The sequence below is a fragment of the Lepus europaeus genome, chromosome 14, assembly GCF_033115175.1.
Source record: "Lepus europaeus isolate LE1 chromosome 14, mLepTim1.pri, whole genome shotgun sequence".
In the NCBI taxonomy this organism is placed as follows: Eukaryota; Metazoa; Chordata; class Mammalia; order Lagomorpha; family Leporidae; genus Lepus; species Lepus europaeus.
The window spans coordinates 84861664-84878684 of NC_084840.1; the positions used below are offsets into that span (position 1 = coordinate 84861664).

The 17021-nt window shown below is 41.1% G+C and overlaps 1 pseudogene; it reads left to right on the forward strand.

The window, feature by feature from the left end:
* Positions 1-16366, forward strand: part of LOC133773497 (large ribosomal subunit protein uL3-like) — a 60419-nt pseudogene extending 44053 nt beyond the window's left edge.
* The last annotated feature ends 655 nt before the right edge of the window (positions 16367-17021 follow it).

The window sequence follows — 17021 nt, forward strand, 5'->3', positions numbered from 1 at the left end:
ACTAATAAAAAAAGAAGTAGAAATCAATAAAATCAGTGATGAAAAAGGAAATTAACAGCAGATACCACAGGAACAACAACAAAAAAATCATCAGGAATTAATTCACAGAGCAGTATGCCAACAAATCGGGAAACAAAGCCAGGAGCCGAAAGCCTCATCCAGGTGCTCCATTGATGGCAGGGGCCAAGCGCTTGGGATAATTTCCATTAATTTTCTCAGGTCATTTGTAGGGAGCTGGATGGGAAGTGGAGCAGCCAGGATAAGAACCGGCACCCATTTGGAATGCAGGTTTTGTAGGCAGCAGCTTTACCCTCTATGCCACAATGCCAACTCCATAGCTAAAGACTTTTAAGTAGCTATGTTTTTATTGTTGTTTCATTGTTTCTAAGAGAAACAGAGATTCTCTTTAAAAAGAAAAAAAAAAAGCTTTCAGAATTCTGGCTAATTCCTGCTTAAAAGTAGGGAACAAAAAGAGCAGTCGGGAGCAGAGGACAGGAAGCTGCAAACATCCGGTGCACTATGTATCATCCTCAGAAGGGCCGAGTATGTATATATTTACAGAGCCCATCAGCCCTGGAGAGTCCATTCTCAGCTTTCAGGTGATTGGTTCTGCTAAGTACAGGTACCAGCTATGGATCATGTGACTGACTGCCCAGTTACGATCCATCACATGCTCTGTGCACAGTAGGAGAAGTATTTAACGTTCACCTCATTTCATTGTAGTACATAAATATAAGGGTAATAGTGGGCCTTGAGACAGACACCTTGATTGTGACCCATCCACAATTCTCCAAAAGAGTCGTTCCACATGAAGGCAAGTGCTTATTACTTATTTACAGCCCTGACAACTGTGCAAATGAGGATTCCTTAATGGAGTGCAGTCTCGTGCTGAGTCAGCCCAGCTCAATGGCACATGCCGAACAGGCACTGACCAATTTACTGGCTTCATTTAACACACATCAGAAGGCGTGTGACATAAATATGTTGTTCACAGACAAAGCGTGGATTTCGGTGGACATTTTCCCAGCTGGGGAAAATATAAAATTATTGTTTTTTCCATATGTACATATCTCCAAAGGAATTAGTTTCAGAAGAACTATGAGAAGCTAGTATCCACCTTCTTTCTGAGACAGCAGAGCACTCATCCTCGGACACTGGCACAGAACACGGCTCTGCAGAATTCTTGACTGAGCCTATGGCTTCACAAGATGAGAACTCAGTCATAGCATTGTGAATTATTTTATTTTATCAATCATATAAATAGAGAAATACACTGACTACAAGACTTTTTCTGGGCATTTTTCTCAAACTGCTGTCTTGGTGCAGACTAGTTTCTATTTGATTCTTATTGTCATAGTTTTTTTTTGTTTGTTTGTTTGTTTGTTTGTTTGTTTTTTTTTTACCTTGTGCTATTATTTGTATTATAAGAACTTTCCTAATTGGAATGCAATTCCAGTTGAAGATACCCATATATTTCCTTTATGTCTCAAATATTTGGTACAGTTCCTTAAAAACCATAAAGAGAAAATAAATACTTTCATATATGTGTTAAGTAAAGCAACTACAATCAATTATAGACAAGCCAATGTTCTTTGACAGACTTTTCTTTATAACATAATGGACATTAAAGCAGCTCAAGACAGCAACTACTTCAGTCAAAGTCATAAAAGAAAAGGCAGGAGTGTAAACCTACCTCAATGGTAACTGAATTAAATAAGCATTGCAATTAACACTGCATCTATAACATAAATAATTTTTAAACCTCATCCATATATGAGCACACATAATGTAATGTCGGTTGGCTGGTTCAAGTTCACTCACCATGACGAAGCTAACAAAACCAAAAGGTTTTGACATTTTGTCCGGACTTTGACAGGAGATTATGTAGCTCCAAACTATTTTGTTAGTTACTTTCTAGTTGAAAAGAAGAAATCTGCTTTAGGTGCTCTCGGGCTCATCACTGTCCAAGCTGAACTTGGTGTTGGCACTTGTGCTGTTTCCTTGCTTTTGGCTATCAACATTGTTAAAACATATTTTTGATAAGTGAAACCTGTCATATTTTTAGTACCACATGTGGCAATCTGTCAGGTGCTGCAGAGAGTTTATGCTTTAGGTTATTATTTCAATGGTGAAGGTAGAAAATAGGAAATGTGAAAAGGATGCTCAGAAAAATTAGCAAGGATGTGATCCTAGTCACTGGTGAAGACAGATAGTCTGTTTTAGGAGACACTTTGGTTGAAAATGGACAGGGAGTCATGGCAGATCTGGAGGGGATGAATCTGATGACCCCGCAACTCAGGCGACATTGGCAAGAGGCCATTGCTCTCTCCAGCCACTCACTCTGTCCATGCTGGTCTTCTGTCCTTGGGAATGTGTTTGACAATTGACAAAGTCAACTTTATTCTCCACTTGTGTCCTGCTCAGAGCCTATGTGTCTACCACAAGTAAAAGTAAATAAGAGGGTGAGCAGGGTCTGCAATTTTTTTGTGATTGACCAGAAATATATGGTTGTTGAATAAATAAATTAATTTGAAAGAGTTATAAGGAAAAAGGGAAGGAGAGAGAGAGAAGAAGTGAGAGAGAGATGAGAGAAAGAGAGATGAGAGAGAGAGAGAAATAGAGAGAGAGAGGCTTCCATTTCCTGCTTTAGTCCCCAAATAGCTGCAAAAGCTAGGATTTAGCCAGGCCATAGCCAGGAGCCAGGCGTGTCATTCAGATCTCCCAAGTGGGTGGCAGGAGCTCAAGCATTAGTAACCTCTTCCACTGCTTTCCTAAGTGAATTTGCAGGAAACTGGATCAGAACTGGAGTAGCTAGGACTTGAAATGATGTCTATATGAGATTCCAGCATTGCAGACAGTAGTACAATGACCCCAGAAATATATGCTTTTTTTTTGAAAGGCAGAGTTAGATGGTGAGAGAGAGAGAGCGAGAGAGACAGAGACAGAGACAGAGAGAAGGGTCTTCCTTCTGTTAGTTCACCCCCAAAATGGCCGCTATGGCCAGTGTGTTGTGGCCGGTGCACTGCACCTATCTGTAGCCAGGAGCCAGGTGCTTCCTCCTGGAGACCTCGAATAGCTAAAACAATCTTGTACAACAAAAACAAAGCTGGAGGCATCACAATACCAGATTTCAGGACATACTACAGGGCAGTTGTAATCAAAACAGCATGGTACTGGTACAGAAACAGATGGATAGACCAATGGAACAGCATAGAAACACCAGAAATCAATCCAAACATCTATAGCCAACTTATATTTGATCAAGGATCTAAAACCAATTCCTGGAGCAAGGACAATCTATTCAACAAATGGTGCCTGGAAAACTGGATTACCACGTGCAGAAGCATGAAGCAAGACCCCTACCTTACACCTTACACAAAATCCACTCAACATGAATTAAAGATCTAAATCTATGACTCAACACCATCAAATTATTAGAGAACATTGGATAAACCCTACAAGATATAGGCACAGGCAAAGATGTCTTGGAAAAGACCCCGGAGGCACAGCAGCCGAAGCCAAAATTAACAATTGGCATTACATCAAATTGAGAAGCAGTAGAAGATGGCCCAAGTCCTTGGCCCCTGCACCCACATGGGAGACCCGGAAGAAGCTCATGGCTCCTGGGTTCAGATCAGCTCAGCACCTGCTATTGCAACCATTTGTGGAGTGAACCAGCAGATGGAAGATCTCTCTCACTGATTCTCCCCCTTCCTCTCTCTCTCTGTAACTGTGCCTTTCAAATTAATTAATAAATTAAACAAAAGTGATTTTTGTGATTAATTACTATGAATTTATCTTCCTGGTACAAAAATAGATTTCATCCTAGTCCATCACAGAGGCTATAGGTTTCATATCAGACACAATTAGTCACAAAACTGCTAAATTAGCTTAAATTCTACTCCTAAATCCGACCTGATCTACTTTAATGATCTCAAAACATGGAAATTCTTATTTTCAATTATCTTAGAGATAAGTTTTATTTAATATGAGATTTTAGATATAAACACAGCCACAGACATAATATTTTATTTTCCTTAGCACACTGTAACCTCAACTATATAGAAAATTTTCAGTTTTTTTTTAGCCTAAAAGTTAACAGTGTCCAACATGAGTTGAGAATGAGGTGGTTTTCTAGATTTTAAAAGACTTAATTTTCTCAATCTAAGCATTTATTACCTTTCTTGTATTGAAACCTCTCTGGCAATTCAGGTGTTTTCCCTGATTTGTGGTAACACAAAAGTAATGTATATGAGTGAAATTGTCATGTTGAGATTTGATTGTTGTTTACAGCCCTTGTCTATACCCCTGAGGACCACTGGTTTTTCCTCTTACTGCTTGCTCTTGCTGAATTATTTATTTAGTGGAGGGTTAAGCTTGAAATTATAAAATACACTGAAAGTATGTCATTGTAAAAATTTTTTTAAAAAATAAGAAAGGAGGGTGGGACAGAATTTCATATATACAGATTTAGGAAATAGCGACTCTTCCTATCCTAGCCTCCCTCCTGCCCACACTCCCACCTTTCTTCTACCTTCCTCTCCTATTCCCAGTCTTAATTTTTACAAAGATCTATTTGCATGCATATATGTAGTGTACAGATGAAATACATATATATGCATATATGCAGTATGCAGATGAAAAGCTCACTAAAATTTTTGTGACCCTTTGACTGTTAGTCACTCTCTTGATTTTTAAAGAAACACAAATTGTTTTGAGCACTTACTCAAAGAAAGCCAAGGTGCAAAACCTCCACAATAAGAGTGCATTGAGTAGTTGCATAGACAACCACAATATCAACAATTATTAAGCATATGGAAAGCTCAAATAGTGATAACAGCAACATGCTATAACAACAAATTGGTGACATGCCTAAATTAATACAGAATTCTAAAAAGACTCTGGGGGAAGTAATCCAAGTTGTTTATTGAAGGACAAATAGCAACTATATAAACAGAGGATACGAGAATGTCTAGACTGTAGGTCCCATGGAACTTGTACAAATGACTTACAGCAAAATATATTTCAGAGACTCTAAGTACTCAGTCAAAGCCAAAGACTCAGCTCCTGGCTGGCGCCACGGCTCACTTGGCTAATCCTCTGCCTGTGGCGCCATCACCCGGGGTTCTAGTCCCGGTTGGGGCACTGGATTCTGTCCCAGTTGCTCCTCTTCCAGTCCAGCTCTCTGCTGTGGCCTGGGAAGGCAGTGGAGGATGGCCCAGGTCCTTGGGCCCTGCAATTGCATGGGAGACCAGGATGAGGCGCCAGGCTCCTGGCTTTGGATTGGTGCAGCGCGCTGACCATAGCAGTCATTTGAGGAGTGAACCAACGGAAAAGGAAGAACTTTCTCTCTGTCTCTCTCTCTCTCACTGTCTAATTCTGCCTGTCAAAAAATAATAAAAAAAGTAAAAACAAACAAAGACTAATTTTTTTTTTCATCTTAATGCAAAGGAGGTTAAAAGTAGGTGTGGTCGTTTTCAGAAAATGAATATATTCACATGTTCTATCTATAATCTGATAGATCAAAATTTTTCAGAAAAGAACTGTATAGAACATATATTGAAGCTGAGAGCTATGAAATTTTCAGAAACACGCATGGGTATCCATCTTTTTTTTTTAAATTATTTTATTTATTTGAAAGACAGAGTTAAAGAGAGAGAGAGAGACAAGGAGGGAGGTCTTCCATCCGATGGTTCACTCCTCAGATGGCCGCAATGGCTGGAGCTGTACTGATCTGAAGCTAGGAGCCAGAAGCATCCTCCAGGTTTCCCATGTGGGTACAACGACCCAAGGACTTGGGCCATCTTCTACTGCTATCCCAGGCCATAGCAGAGAGCTGGATAAGAAGAGGAGCAGCCAGGAGTAGAACCGGCATCCATATGGGATGCTGGCGCTTCAGGCTGGGGCTTTAGCCTGCTGCACCATAGTGCCAGTCCCCGGTGGATATCCATCTTAAAAATTATTGATATATGCTCGGAATACTAGAATAATTAAAATATATGCTAATAACACATGCTATATAATATTATTATAGACTAAATAACAACATATAATGAATTATATCATGTATCTGCTCATATTAATTTCATGAGGTATTATTTTCTTGCCTTACATCACAGAAGAAATTTAGTAATGCAGAAATGAAATAACTTGTTCAATGTCATTAATAGGCCAGTAACAGGAAATTGGGATTTGCACAAAGATGATACATATTTAGCTTTTGTGCACTTAACCCATGCAATCTTCTTGCTTTACAAATGGATCAGTAATTTGACATTTTTCATGATTATTTTGTCACATTTTGCAACCCCCAATCACTTGCTCCAGGGTTCAAATAGATGTTGAAAAGTTGTGTTTGGTTTTCATTTCATCTTCCAATATAAATTCTCATGAAAAATAAAAGAAAAACAAAAGCCAAAGGGTACTATGAGTTTGCTGATAAGAATAATGGTGAGTATTTCTTATAGCTTGCATTCTGTCACAGTTTAGGAAGATACAATATGGTAGGGTTAGGGAGAAAAAGAATTCACCCCATTGTAATACATGTTTATCATTTAGAAATACAAGATCTTTATCAAATAGATGTTTTCCAATGAACTGTATATTTCACAGGGGATTTTGGAGGGCGGCTGGGAAGCAGGGTGCAGCATGTATCATTCATCTGCCTCCCAAACCACACTGTATTTGAGAATGCCTACTTTTGTTCCAAGAGAGGTACACTAAGCAGGAGTGTCCAGCCACTTCACCTATGGATGTAGGACTCTAATGATCTGAGAACAGGGTTCTTTAGGTTAGGAGAGTATTCTATTATTCCATGTTTGAAGCAAGGAAAGAAATGCAGATGACTTCAGAAGAGGGATGGATCATTCATCCTTTTTTATTTTATTTGACATTTAGAGTTATAGACAGTGAGAGAGAGAGACAGAGAGAAAGGTCTTCCTTCTGTTGGTTCACCCCCCAGATGACCTCTAAGGCTGGTGCGCAGCACCAATCCGGAGCCAGGAGCCAGGTGCTCCCTCCTGGTCTCCCTTGCAGGTGCAGGGCCCAAGCACTTGGGCCATCCTCTACTGCCTTCCCATGCCACAGCAGAGAGCTGGACTGGAAGAGGAGCAACGGGGACTAGAACCTGGCGCCCATGTGGGATGCCAGCACCGCAGGTGGAGGATTAACCAAGTGAGCCACGGCGCCGGCCCCCGTCCTTTTCTTTTCTTTCTTTTTTTTTTTTAATTTTTTGACAGGCAGAGTGGATAGTGAGAGAGAGAGACAGAGAGAAAGGTCTTCCTTTTTGCCGTTGGTTCACCCTCCAATGGCCGCCGTGGGTGTACCGCGCTGATCCGAAGACAGGAGCCAGGTGCTTCTCCTGGTCTCCCATGGGGTGCAGGGCCCAAGCACTTGGGCCATCCTCCACTGCACTCCCTGGCCACAGCAGAGAGCTGGCCTGGAAGAGGGGCAACCGGGACAGGATCGGTGCCCCGACCGGGACTAGAACCCGGTGTGCTGGCGCCGCAAGGCGGAGGATTAGCCTACTGAGCCACGGCGCCGGCCCCCGTCCTTTTCTTAGAAAGGTGATCAGGCAACTGAAATAAGAGACAAATTGTTTTTCTGATTTTATGTGAAAATCCCAGACAACTGATGAGTGGCTGTGGACACCTTGTTGCCCTCTGACACATGAAGAGAGACAATACTTTTCTACTAGGAACCAGTCATATAGTGAAGAGAATCAAGTTAAATCAGCACAATTTGTTTATGAAGACAAAGAAAGCCAGAAGGGCAAACACAGAATGAAAGTTGGCAGTAGAAACAGAAACCATATCATGTAAATGGTTCAGAACGTTCATGAAGTTTTGTGGTCACACAGACAGCTTATCAGTGAAGATAGTAAAACCAAAACTTAACCACCCATCTGTGTGTGGCTACCTTATAAACACAGAAACCATTGGGAATTAAAATCACACTGGCATTGAAAAAGATGTGAATTAGGAACAATGAGATGTCATTTACTATTAATATGAATTATAATAATGACAGACATAGTGAGTGTTGACAAAAGAATATGGCAAAGTAACCCAAAATTGGCTGAAAGTAAGGTAATTTCATAAGACCACCTGATAGAGCAATTCTCTGACACAAAGTTGAGTGATAGGAAAAATTCACTTCTGTGCTTCTGGAAACTTCTAGATACTATATAGCATCAATAGAATAGAGTTATATAAATACAGTCACTAGCTTTGCTTATAATAAGGAATAAGAGAACTGAATATAATGTCTTTAGTAGGAGAATAGAATAAGCTGTGAATTTTCTATGTCACCATTATAAATTAGAATTAATTGGTTGGATTTATCCATTTATCTAATTAAGGATAAATTTCACATGCATAATAGTTATGGAAAGAAGGATGACAAAAATAAATGAGGTGTTTAGCCTTTCAATGAAGATACCAGTTAGGACACCCACATCCCACAAAGAAATACCTTGGTTTGTTTCCAGGCTCCAGCTTCTTGCTAGTATGCATGCTGGGAATAAGGGTACCGGATCCAGTAATTTGATTTCTGTCACCAATGTGAGAGACCTGGATTGGGTTCCCGACTGCAGGCCTCAGCCCTGGCCCAGCCCTGACTCTGTTGGGTATTTGGAGAAAGAGCCAGCAGCCAGCATTTGGAGTTCTCTGTCAGCCTACCTCTAGAATAAATATAAGAAATAATTCTAAATAACACATTTTTACAGATGCTCTTTGCTTTGGATGACATTGCATTCCAAAAAATCTATTATATATTGAACATACCCTAAGTCAAAAATACATTTAATACACCTGACCATCTACACACCATAGCTTAGGCTTGCCTACCTTAAATGTACTCAGAACACCTACAAGAGCCCACAGGAGGGGCAAATCACCTAACAAAATCCAATTTTGTAGTAAAATGTTGAATATCTCATGTGCATACACACAAAGGGGGTGTTTTGCAAGTATGATAGGATACCCCCAAACAGTGGCAACACTGAAGTACATAGTGTTTGCCCAGTGACTGCATGGCTGACAGGGAGCTGCAGCTCCCTATGTGCCGCTGCTGCCTAGTGTCCCGAGAGAGTATTATGTCACACACTGCTAGCCCAAGGAAAGATCAGCATTCAAACTTCCAAATATTGTTTCTACTAAATGCCTATCAGTTTTGTACCATCATAGAATTAAAAAAGAAAACATTAATTTGAATCTCTTTAATTTGGGACCATCTATAGTATATCTATGCTTTGATTCCATTTTTATAACTTGTATGTATGTACACACCCATGTAAAGTATTAATTCTGTGTATGAACTTGCAGAAAGAGAAAAACTGTATTCATGGTAACTTACATCAGTGTCAAAATGGAGTTCATCTGTGGGAAAGCAGGAATAGAAAGCAATGCAAAAATTCTAGGAAGTTTTATCTAGAAGGTTTTAGACCTTTAAAAATTAAAAGATAAACAGCATATATTCATATGTATGAAGCAATTAATATTCAACATAGTTAAATATTAACATATATTTAATTATTACTAGTGGCTAGGGAGACATCTGTTGCTTAATTTGTTTTGAAAAAATACATATTACATTTAAAGAAATTTGACATGATTCGTTGATATTTTCATGCAAGATTTTTTAGTTATGTAAGTAGATGGTATTTTAGGGTCATACATTGGAAGATAAGTACCTGTAAAATTCAGCTAATATGAGGGGAATGTTGACTAAATTAACAATATTTTTCCTATCTGTACTTTTCAACTATTAGATTGAGTAATTTATATGGCATTTATTGAGTACCATAAACTTTCCCTTCAAAGCTAGACTGATGTGGGTAGTACCTGATGAGTAGCACACTTTTTTAAAAGATTTATTTATTTATTTGAGAGGTAGAGTTACAGACAGAGAAAGGGAGTGACAGAGAGAATGGTCTTCCATCTGCTAGTTCACTCCTCAAATGGCTACAATGGCTGGACCTGCGCTGATCCTAAGCCAGGAGCCAGGAGTTTCTCCTGGGTTTCCCAATGCCATTACAGGGGCCCAAACAATTTGGGCCATCTTTCACTGCTTTCCCTGGCCATAGCAGAGACCGGGATTGGAAGAGGAGCCACCAGGACACAAACAGGCACACACATGGGTGCCAGCGCCACAGGCATTGTCTTTGCCAACTATGCTATAGCATTGGTCTTCCAGCACTCTATTGTTTGTTTTTTAAGTTTTATTTATGTGTGTATTTGAAAGTCAAAGTTACACAGATAGAGAAGGAGAGGCAGAGAGAGAGAGAGAGAGAGAGAGAGAGAGAGAGGTCTTCCATCTTATTGTTCACTCCCCAATTGGCCAGAGCTGTGCTGATCTGAAGCAAGGAACCAGGAGCTTCTTCTGGGTCTCCTACATGAGTGCAGGGGCCCAAGCACTTGGACCATCCTCTACTGCTTTCCCAGGCCACAGCAGAGAGATGGATTGTAAGTGGAGCAGCTGAACTCGAACCAGCGCCCATATGGGATGCTGGCACTGCAGGAGGTGGCTTTACCCACTATGTCACAGCACCAGCCCCATGCTATTCTTAAGATTCAAATCTATATCCAGTTTCTGATAAGATGCTAACCAGGTCCCCTTCACCTCAGGCAGATGTGAATTCCTGTCATCAGTTTCTGTGGAATGAAGTCTTGGTCAACATCCTTTCAGTTTCTTCAAAAATCCTAAATGGGGATGGTGTTGTGGTTCAGCAGGCTAAGACCCTGCTTGGGACATGGGCATCTCATATTGGAGAACAAGTTTGAGTCCAGGTTGCTCTTCTTCCAATCCAACTTTCTCCTAATAAGCCTGGGAAAGAGGAGAAAGATGGCTTAGGAATTTGGGCCTCTGCTACCCATGTGAGAGACCTGGATGGAATGCAAAATGAACTAGTGGATGGAAGATGTGTGTGTTTCCCTTTCTCTGTGTCACTCTGCCTTTTAAATAAATAAATAAAACCTTAATAAACAAGTTAACCATTCAACAAAGACATATGATTTACATATTCTTCATCAGTTGAAACATTTTCAGACAGAGTGAATTTTTTTTTTTGGACAGACAGAGGGGACAGTGAGAGAGAAAGAGAGAGAGAGAGAGAGAAAGGTCTTACTTTTTCTGTTGGTTCACCCCTCAAGTGGCCGATACCGCTGGTGTGTTGCGGCTGGTGTGCTGTGCTGATCCGAAGCCAGGAGCCAGGTGCTTCCTCTTGGTCTCCCATGTGGGTGCAGGGCCCAAGGACCTGGGCCATCCTCCACTGCACTCCCGGGCCACAGCAGAGAGCTGGACTGGAAGAGGAGCAACTGGGACAGAATGCAGTGCCCCAACCAAGACTAGAACCTGGGGTGCCGGCACCGCAGACGGAGGATTAGCCTAGTGAGCTGTGGCGCCGGCCCATACAGAGTGATTTTTAAAATCCTCCATATAGGCACAGCTTTTATAAGTGATGCCTTCTTCACAACATCTTGTCATCTTTCCATCTTAGCCAATCGGAGTCTATCATGTGCCCTTTCATATCAACTTACACATTTCTGCCACTGAAGGCTATTCTTGAAGATTAAAGCCCAAAGAGTGTTTGCTAATTTAGCACGAAGCACCTGGCTGCAATGGATTTGTTTAGAATGCTTCCCATTCTGTTAATCACATAAGACAGACCAATTCAATAGGCTAAAATATTGTGTGGTTTGAAATCAGTTCCATAAAGACAGAACATAAAGACTTTAAATGTTTAATGAAAGATAGCGTCTGTCTTTCTGTTTCTCCTTTGTTCACTCCTCCCTCCTTTCTCTCCTCTCCATTCCTTCGTTCCCTTCCTCTTCTTCTTCCATTGATGCTTTCTTATCACTCTTTTCTTCTCTCCTACCTTCCTCCTCCTTTGTCTTCCCTCTTTCTTCCCGTTTTTAAAATATTTATTGAGCAGCTATGATGCAGCTGGCCCTACAAAAGAGTTTACAATAGAACAATGAACAAAACAGACTAAGTCATATTTCTCTTGGGGCTTATATTCTAGTGAAAAGCCTCAGGGCACTAAAATAAAGCAAGATAAAAAAATAAAATAAAATGTGAGATGAATGAAAAAATGTTCAGGATCACTAGCAATCAGGGAAATGCAAATCAAAACCAAAATGAGGTTTCACCTCACCCCAGTTAGAATGGCTCACATACAGAAATCTACTAATAACAAATGCTGGCGAGGATGTGGGGAAAAAGGGACACTAATCCACTGTTGGTGGGAATGAAAACTGGTAAAGCCACTATGGAAGTCATTTTGGAGATTCTTCAGAAACCTGAACATAACCCTACCATACAATCCAGCCATCCCACTCCTTGGAATTTACCCAAAGGAAACTAAATTGGCAAATAAAAGAGCTGTCTGCACCTCAATGTTTATTGCAGCTCAATTCACAATAGCTAAGACCTAGAATCAACCTAAATGCCCATCAACAGTAGACTGGGAAAAGAGATTATGAGATATGTATAGAATATTATACAGCAGTAAAAAACAATGAAATCTGGTCATTTGCAACAAAGTGGAGGAATCTGGAAAACATCATGCTGAGTGAAATAAGCCAATCCCAAAAGGACAAATATCATATGATCTCCCTGATCAGTGACAACTAACAGAGCACCAAAAAGGAAAACTGTTGAAGTGAAATGGACACTATGAAAAACGGTGACTTGATCAGCCCTTGTCCATACTGTTGAGGAACAACTTAACACTTTATCCCTTTTAGTGTTTCTTTTTGTTCTATTTAATACTATTGGTTGAACTCTTTAATTAACACACAATTCTTCTTACATGTTTAAATTTAACTGAAAATTGATCCCCATTAACTGTAAGAGTGGGAATAAGAGAAAAAGGAGATGTAAAGTTCAGCACATGCTCAACCTGACTTGCCCCAAATGGTGGAGTTAGAAACGTGCCAGGGGATTCCAATTCAATCCCATCAAGGTGGCATGTACCAATGCCATCTCACTAGTCCATGTGATCAGTTTCAGTTCACAATTGATCATAATGAATTAAGATTAAGAGTCAAAGGGATCACATAAACAAGACTTGTGTCTGCTAATACTAATTGATAGAATTAAAAAGGAGAGAGCAATCCGACAGCGGAAGCAGGATACACAGCAGATGTCCTAAACAGCACTCTGGCCTCAGAATCAGCCCTTAAGGCATTCGGTTCTGGCTAAAAAGCCCATGAGAGTTTCTCAGGCATGGAAAGCCAAGACACTCCGGCAAAAAAAAAAACAAACAAAAAAACAAAACAAAAAAAAAAAAAAAACAAAAAAAAAAAACAACTAAATGAAAGATCTCTGTGAATGAGATCCCAGCGGAAAGAATGGGCCATCAAAGAAGGAGGTATCTTTCCCTGAAGGGAGGAGAGAACTTCCACTTTGACTATGGCCTTGTCTAAATAAGATCAGAGTTGGCGTACTCAAGAGGCTTCCATAGCCTTGGAAGTTCATGACAAGAGCCTTGGGTGATTTCTGACATCATAAATAAGAGTGTCAATTGCTAAATCAACAACAGGAGTCACTCTGCACTTACTCCCCATGTAGGATCTCTGTCCTTAATGTGTTGTGCTATGTGAATTAATGGTATAACTAGTACTCAAACAGTACTTTATACTTTGTGTTTCTATGTGGGTGCAAACTGTTGACATCTTTACTTAGTATATACTAAATTGATCTTCTGTATAAAAAGATAATTGAAAATGAATCTTGATGTGAATGGGATGGGAGAGGGAGCAGGAGATGGGATGGTTCCTGGTGGGAGGGAGGTTATGGGGGGAAAAAGCTGCTATAATTCAAAAGTTTTATTTTGGAAATTTATATGTATTAAATAAAAGTTAAAAGAAGAAAATGTCAAATTGTATTTTTTTTTGACAGGCAGAGTGGACAGTGAGAGAGAGAGACAGAGAGAAAGGTCTTCCTTTGCCGTTGGTTCACCCTCTAATGGCCACACCGCGCACTGCGCTGATCCGATGGCAGGAACCAGATGCTTCTCCTGGTCTCCCGTGGGGTGCATTGTATTCATTTTTAAAGATTTTTTATTTTACTTTGAAAATCAGAGTTACACAGAGAGAAGGAGAGGGAGAGAGAGAGAGAGAGAGAGAGAGAGAGAAAAAGAGAGAGGTCTTCCATCTGCTGGTTTACTCCCCAATTGGCCACAACAGCCGGAGTTGCGCTGATCTGAAGCCAGGAGCCAGGAGCTTTCTCTGGGTTTCCCATGAGGGTTCAGGGGCCCAAGGGCTTGGGCTATCTTCTACTGCTTTCCAAGGCCATAGCCGAGAGCTTTGTAGTTAGTAGAGCATCTGGGTCTCGAATCGGCGCTCATATTGGATGCCAGCACTGCAAGCAGTGGCTTTACCCACTGCACCACAGCTCCGGCCTCATATTATATTCTTAAAATCTGTTTACATCGTTGCTTATAAATCACACTTTAATAAAACTGATTTTAAAAATCCTTGCATGAGAGAATTTAGTGAAGTTTATCTGAACTGAGTACTATTTAATAAATTTTAGAGATATCCCTTTTCTGGATTGTCATTGTTTCAATTATCTTGATTTTAAAAAAAAGCAGCTGGCACCACAGCTCACTTGACTAATTCTCCCCCTTGGCACCAGCACCCTGGGTTCTAGTCCCAGTTGGGGCGCTGGATTCTATCCCAGTTGCTTCTCTTCCAGTTCAGCTCTCTGCTGTGGCCCGGGAGGGTAGTGGAGGATGGCCCAGGTCCTTGGGCCCTGCACCCGCATGGGAGACCAGGAGGAAGCACCTGGCTCCTGGCTTTGGATCGATGCAGTGAAAAAAGTAAGACCTTTCTCTCTGTCTCTCTCTCTCTCTCACTGTCTAACTCTGCCTGTCAAAAAAAAGCATATATTAGTCATTGTGCTACTGACAAGATAAAACTCAGAGGAGGATACCATGAGGCTGCATGTCTCCAGGTTGGTGAGAAAAAGAGTCAGAGAGGACAAACTGGCTGATAAATGGGGTCAGACTGTGGGAACTTGTGGACTGGTACTTGGATATTATTCTCAATAGAAAGGGGGGATTTTGGAAAGAAGTGACTCAGTATAACTTATGTTTCATAATATCCCTGTGGCCCTACCATGAGGCCTCACTGGTAATTCCCTCTTCAAGGCGTGGGTCCCAGGGCTTCTTGCCTTGAAAGCTCAGCTACAGGCTTCAGGCAAAGGGGAAGAGCTTCCCCAAGGATGATACCTACAAGCCTGTCTGTCTCATGGCCTTCCTGGGCTACAAAGCTGGCATGACTCACATTGAGAAGTCATGTAATATGCCAAGATCCAAGGAGAACCAGAAGGAAGTGGTGGGAGCTGTGACCATTGTGGGGATAGCACTCGTGGTGACTATAGGCATTGTGGGCTAAGTGGAAATCTCTGAAGACTTCCGGAACTTGCCAAGTATGCCAGCGATGTGTGTAACAGGTGCATTTATATGACTAGACTAAGTCAAAGAAGAAGGCTTTTATCAAACATTTTAAGAAATGGCAGGATGACATTGGCCAGAAGCAACTACAGAAGGATTTCCACAGCTTGAAAAAATACTTCCAGGTCATCCACATCCAGATGCACCTATTTCCTCTATGCTGGGATGTAGTACCCCATGGGGAGAGCAGGGACACTGTGGAAACACACACACACACACACACACTGGATTGGTCTCAGGTGAAACAAGTGTTCGGTCAGGATGAGATTATTGATGTCATTGGGGTGACTGAGGGTAAAGGAGATAAAGGTGCCACTGACACATCAAGAAGCCCTGCAAGACACCGAGGGCTGGGCAAGGTTGTCAGTACTGGGGCTTGGCTGTCTTTGTTGCTGTCTCTGAGGCATGTGCTGATCTGAAAGGCTACCGACATTTCATGGAGATCAACAAGAAGACCTACAGGACTGGGCAGGGCTACCTGAATAGGGACAGCAAACTGACCAAGAGCAATGCCTCCACTGACTCTGGTGTGTCTGACAAGAGCATCAGTCTTCTGGGTGGCTTTGTGAAGTGTCCAATAATTTTGTTATGCAGCTATCAAGGCTGTGAGGTGGGAAACAAGAAATGAGTGCTCACCTTGCTCAAGTCCTTGCTAGTCCAGACCAGATGGCAGGCTCTGGAGAAGAATGACCTTCAGTTCACTGTTACCCCTCCATATTTGGCCATGACTGCTTTCAAACTGTGGAGGAGGAGAAGGTGCTCATGGGACCACTTCAGAAAGATCTAATCGCAAAGGAAGAAGGAGCTGAGTGTCAGGAACAGATTGCACAGCGGGTGGGACTCTCCATAAAAGCTACTTTGGAAGTGGGAGATAAAAAGATAGTATTCCTCTGGCAGCTGTGTTGAGCACAGAGTGCATATGCACATGCATCAAAGACAAGTCTTCTTGGAGACCACTGTGATGGTTCAGGAGTGGGATATGTTGGTATGTGTCAGGTTATGGTAGGAGTGTTAGAATTCTGAGCATATTTGGAAAGTTGAGTATATGGTATTTGATACTGGATTGGATAGGTACTGTGATGGGGGAAGATGAACCACAGATAGTTTCAAGATTTTTGCTCTGAGAAAACGAGGGGCTGAAGCTGTCCCTAACTGAGATGAAGAAAACTAAAGAACAGATACAGATGTCTTGACTGTTGGTCTGGGAATACAAGCTTGACCTCTATTTGGTATTGACATATAATTGAATATCAACATTATCCTTTATTTGAGTTGGATATATAACTCTGGGCTTTGTGACAAAGATTAAAGTAGAAATCCAGATATTTGGGGGAATTATTAGTATATAGATGCTAAAAAGTACACACAAGACTGGATGTGATTATTAACCCACTGAGTATAACAGAAGCTTTCCAGGGTAAGCTTAGTTCATTCTATGTCAACAATATAGAAGAAAACCGGGGGTGGGGGGAGGTGGCGTGTCTTCCTGGAATTAAGAGAAGAAAGTATTGATGAAGAAAAGGAGTTATCAACAATGTAAATATTATTTATAGGTCAATAC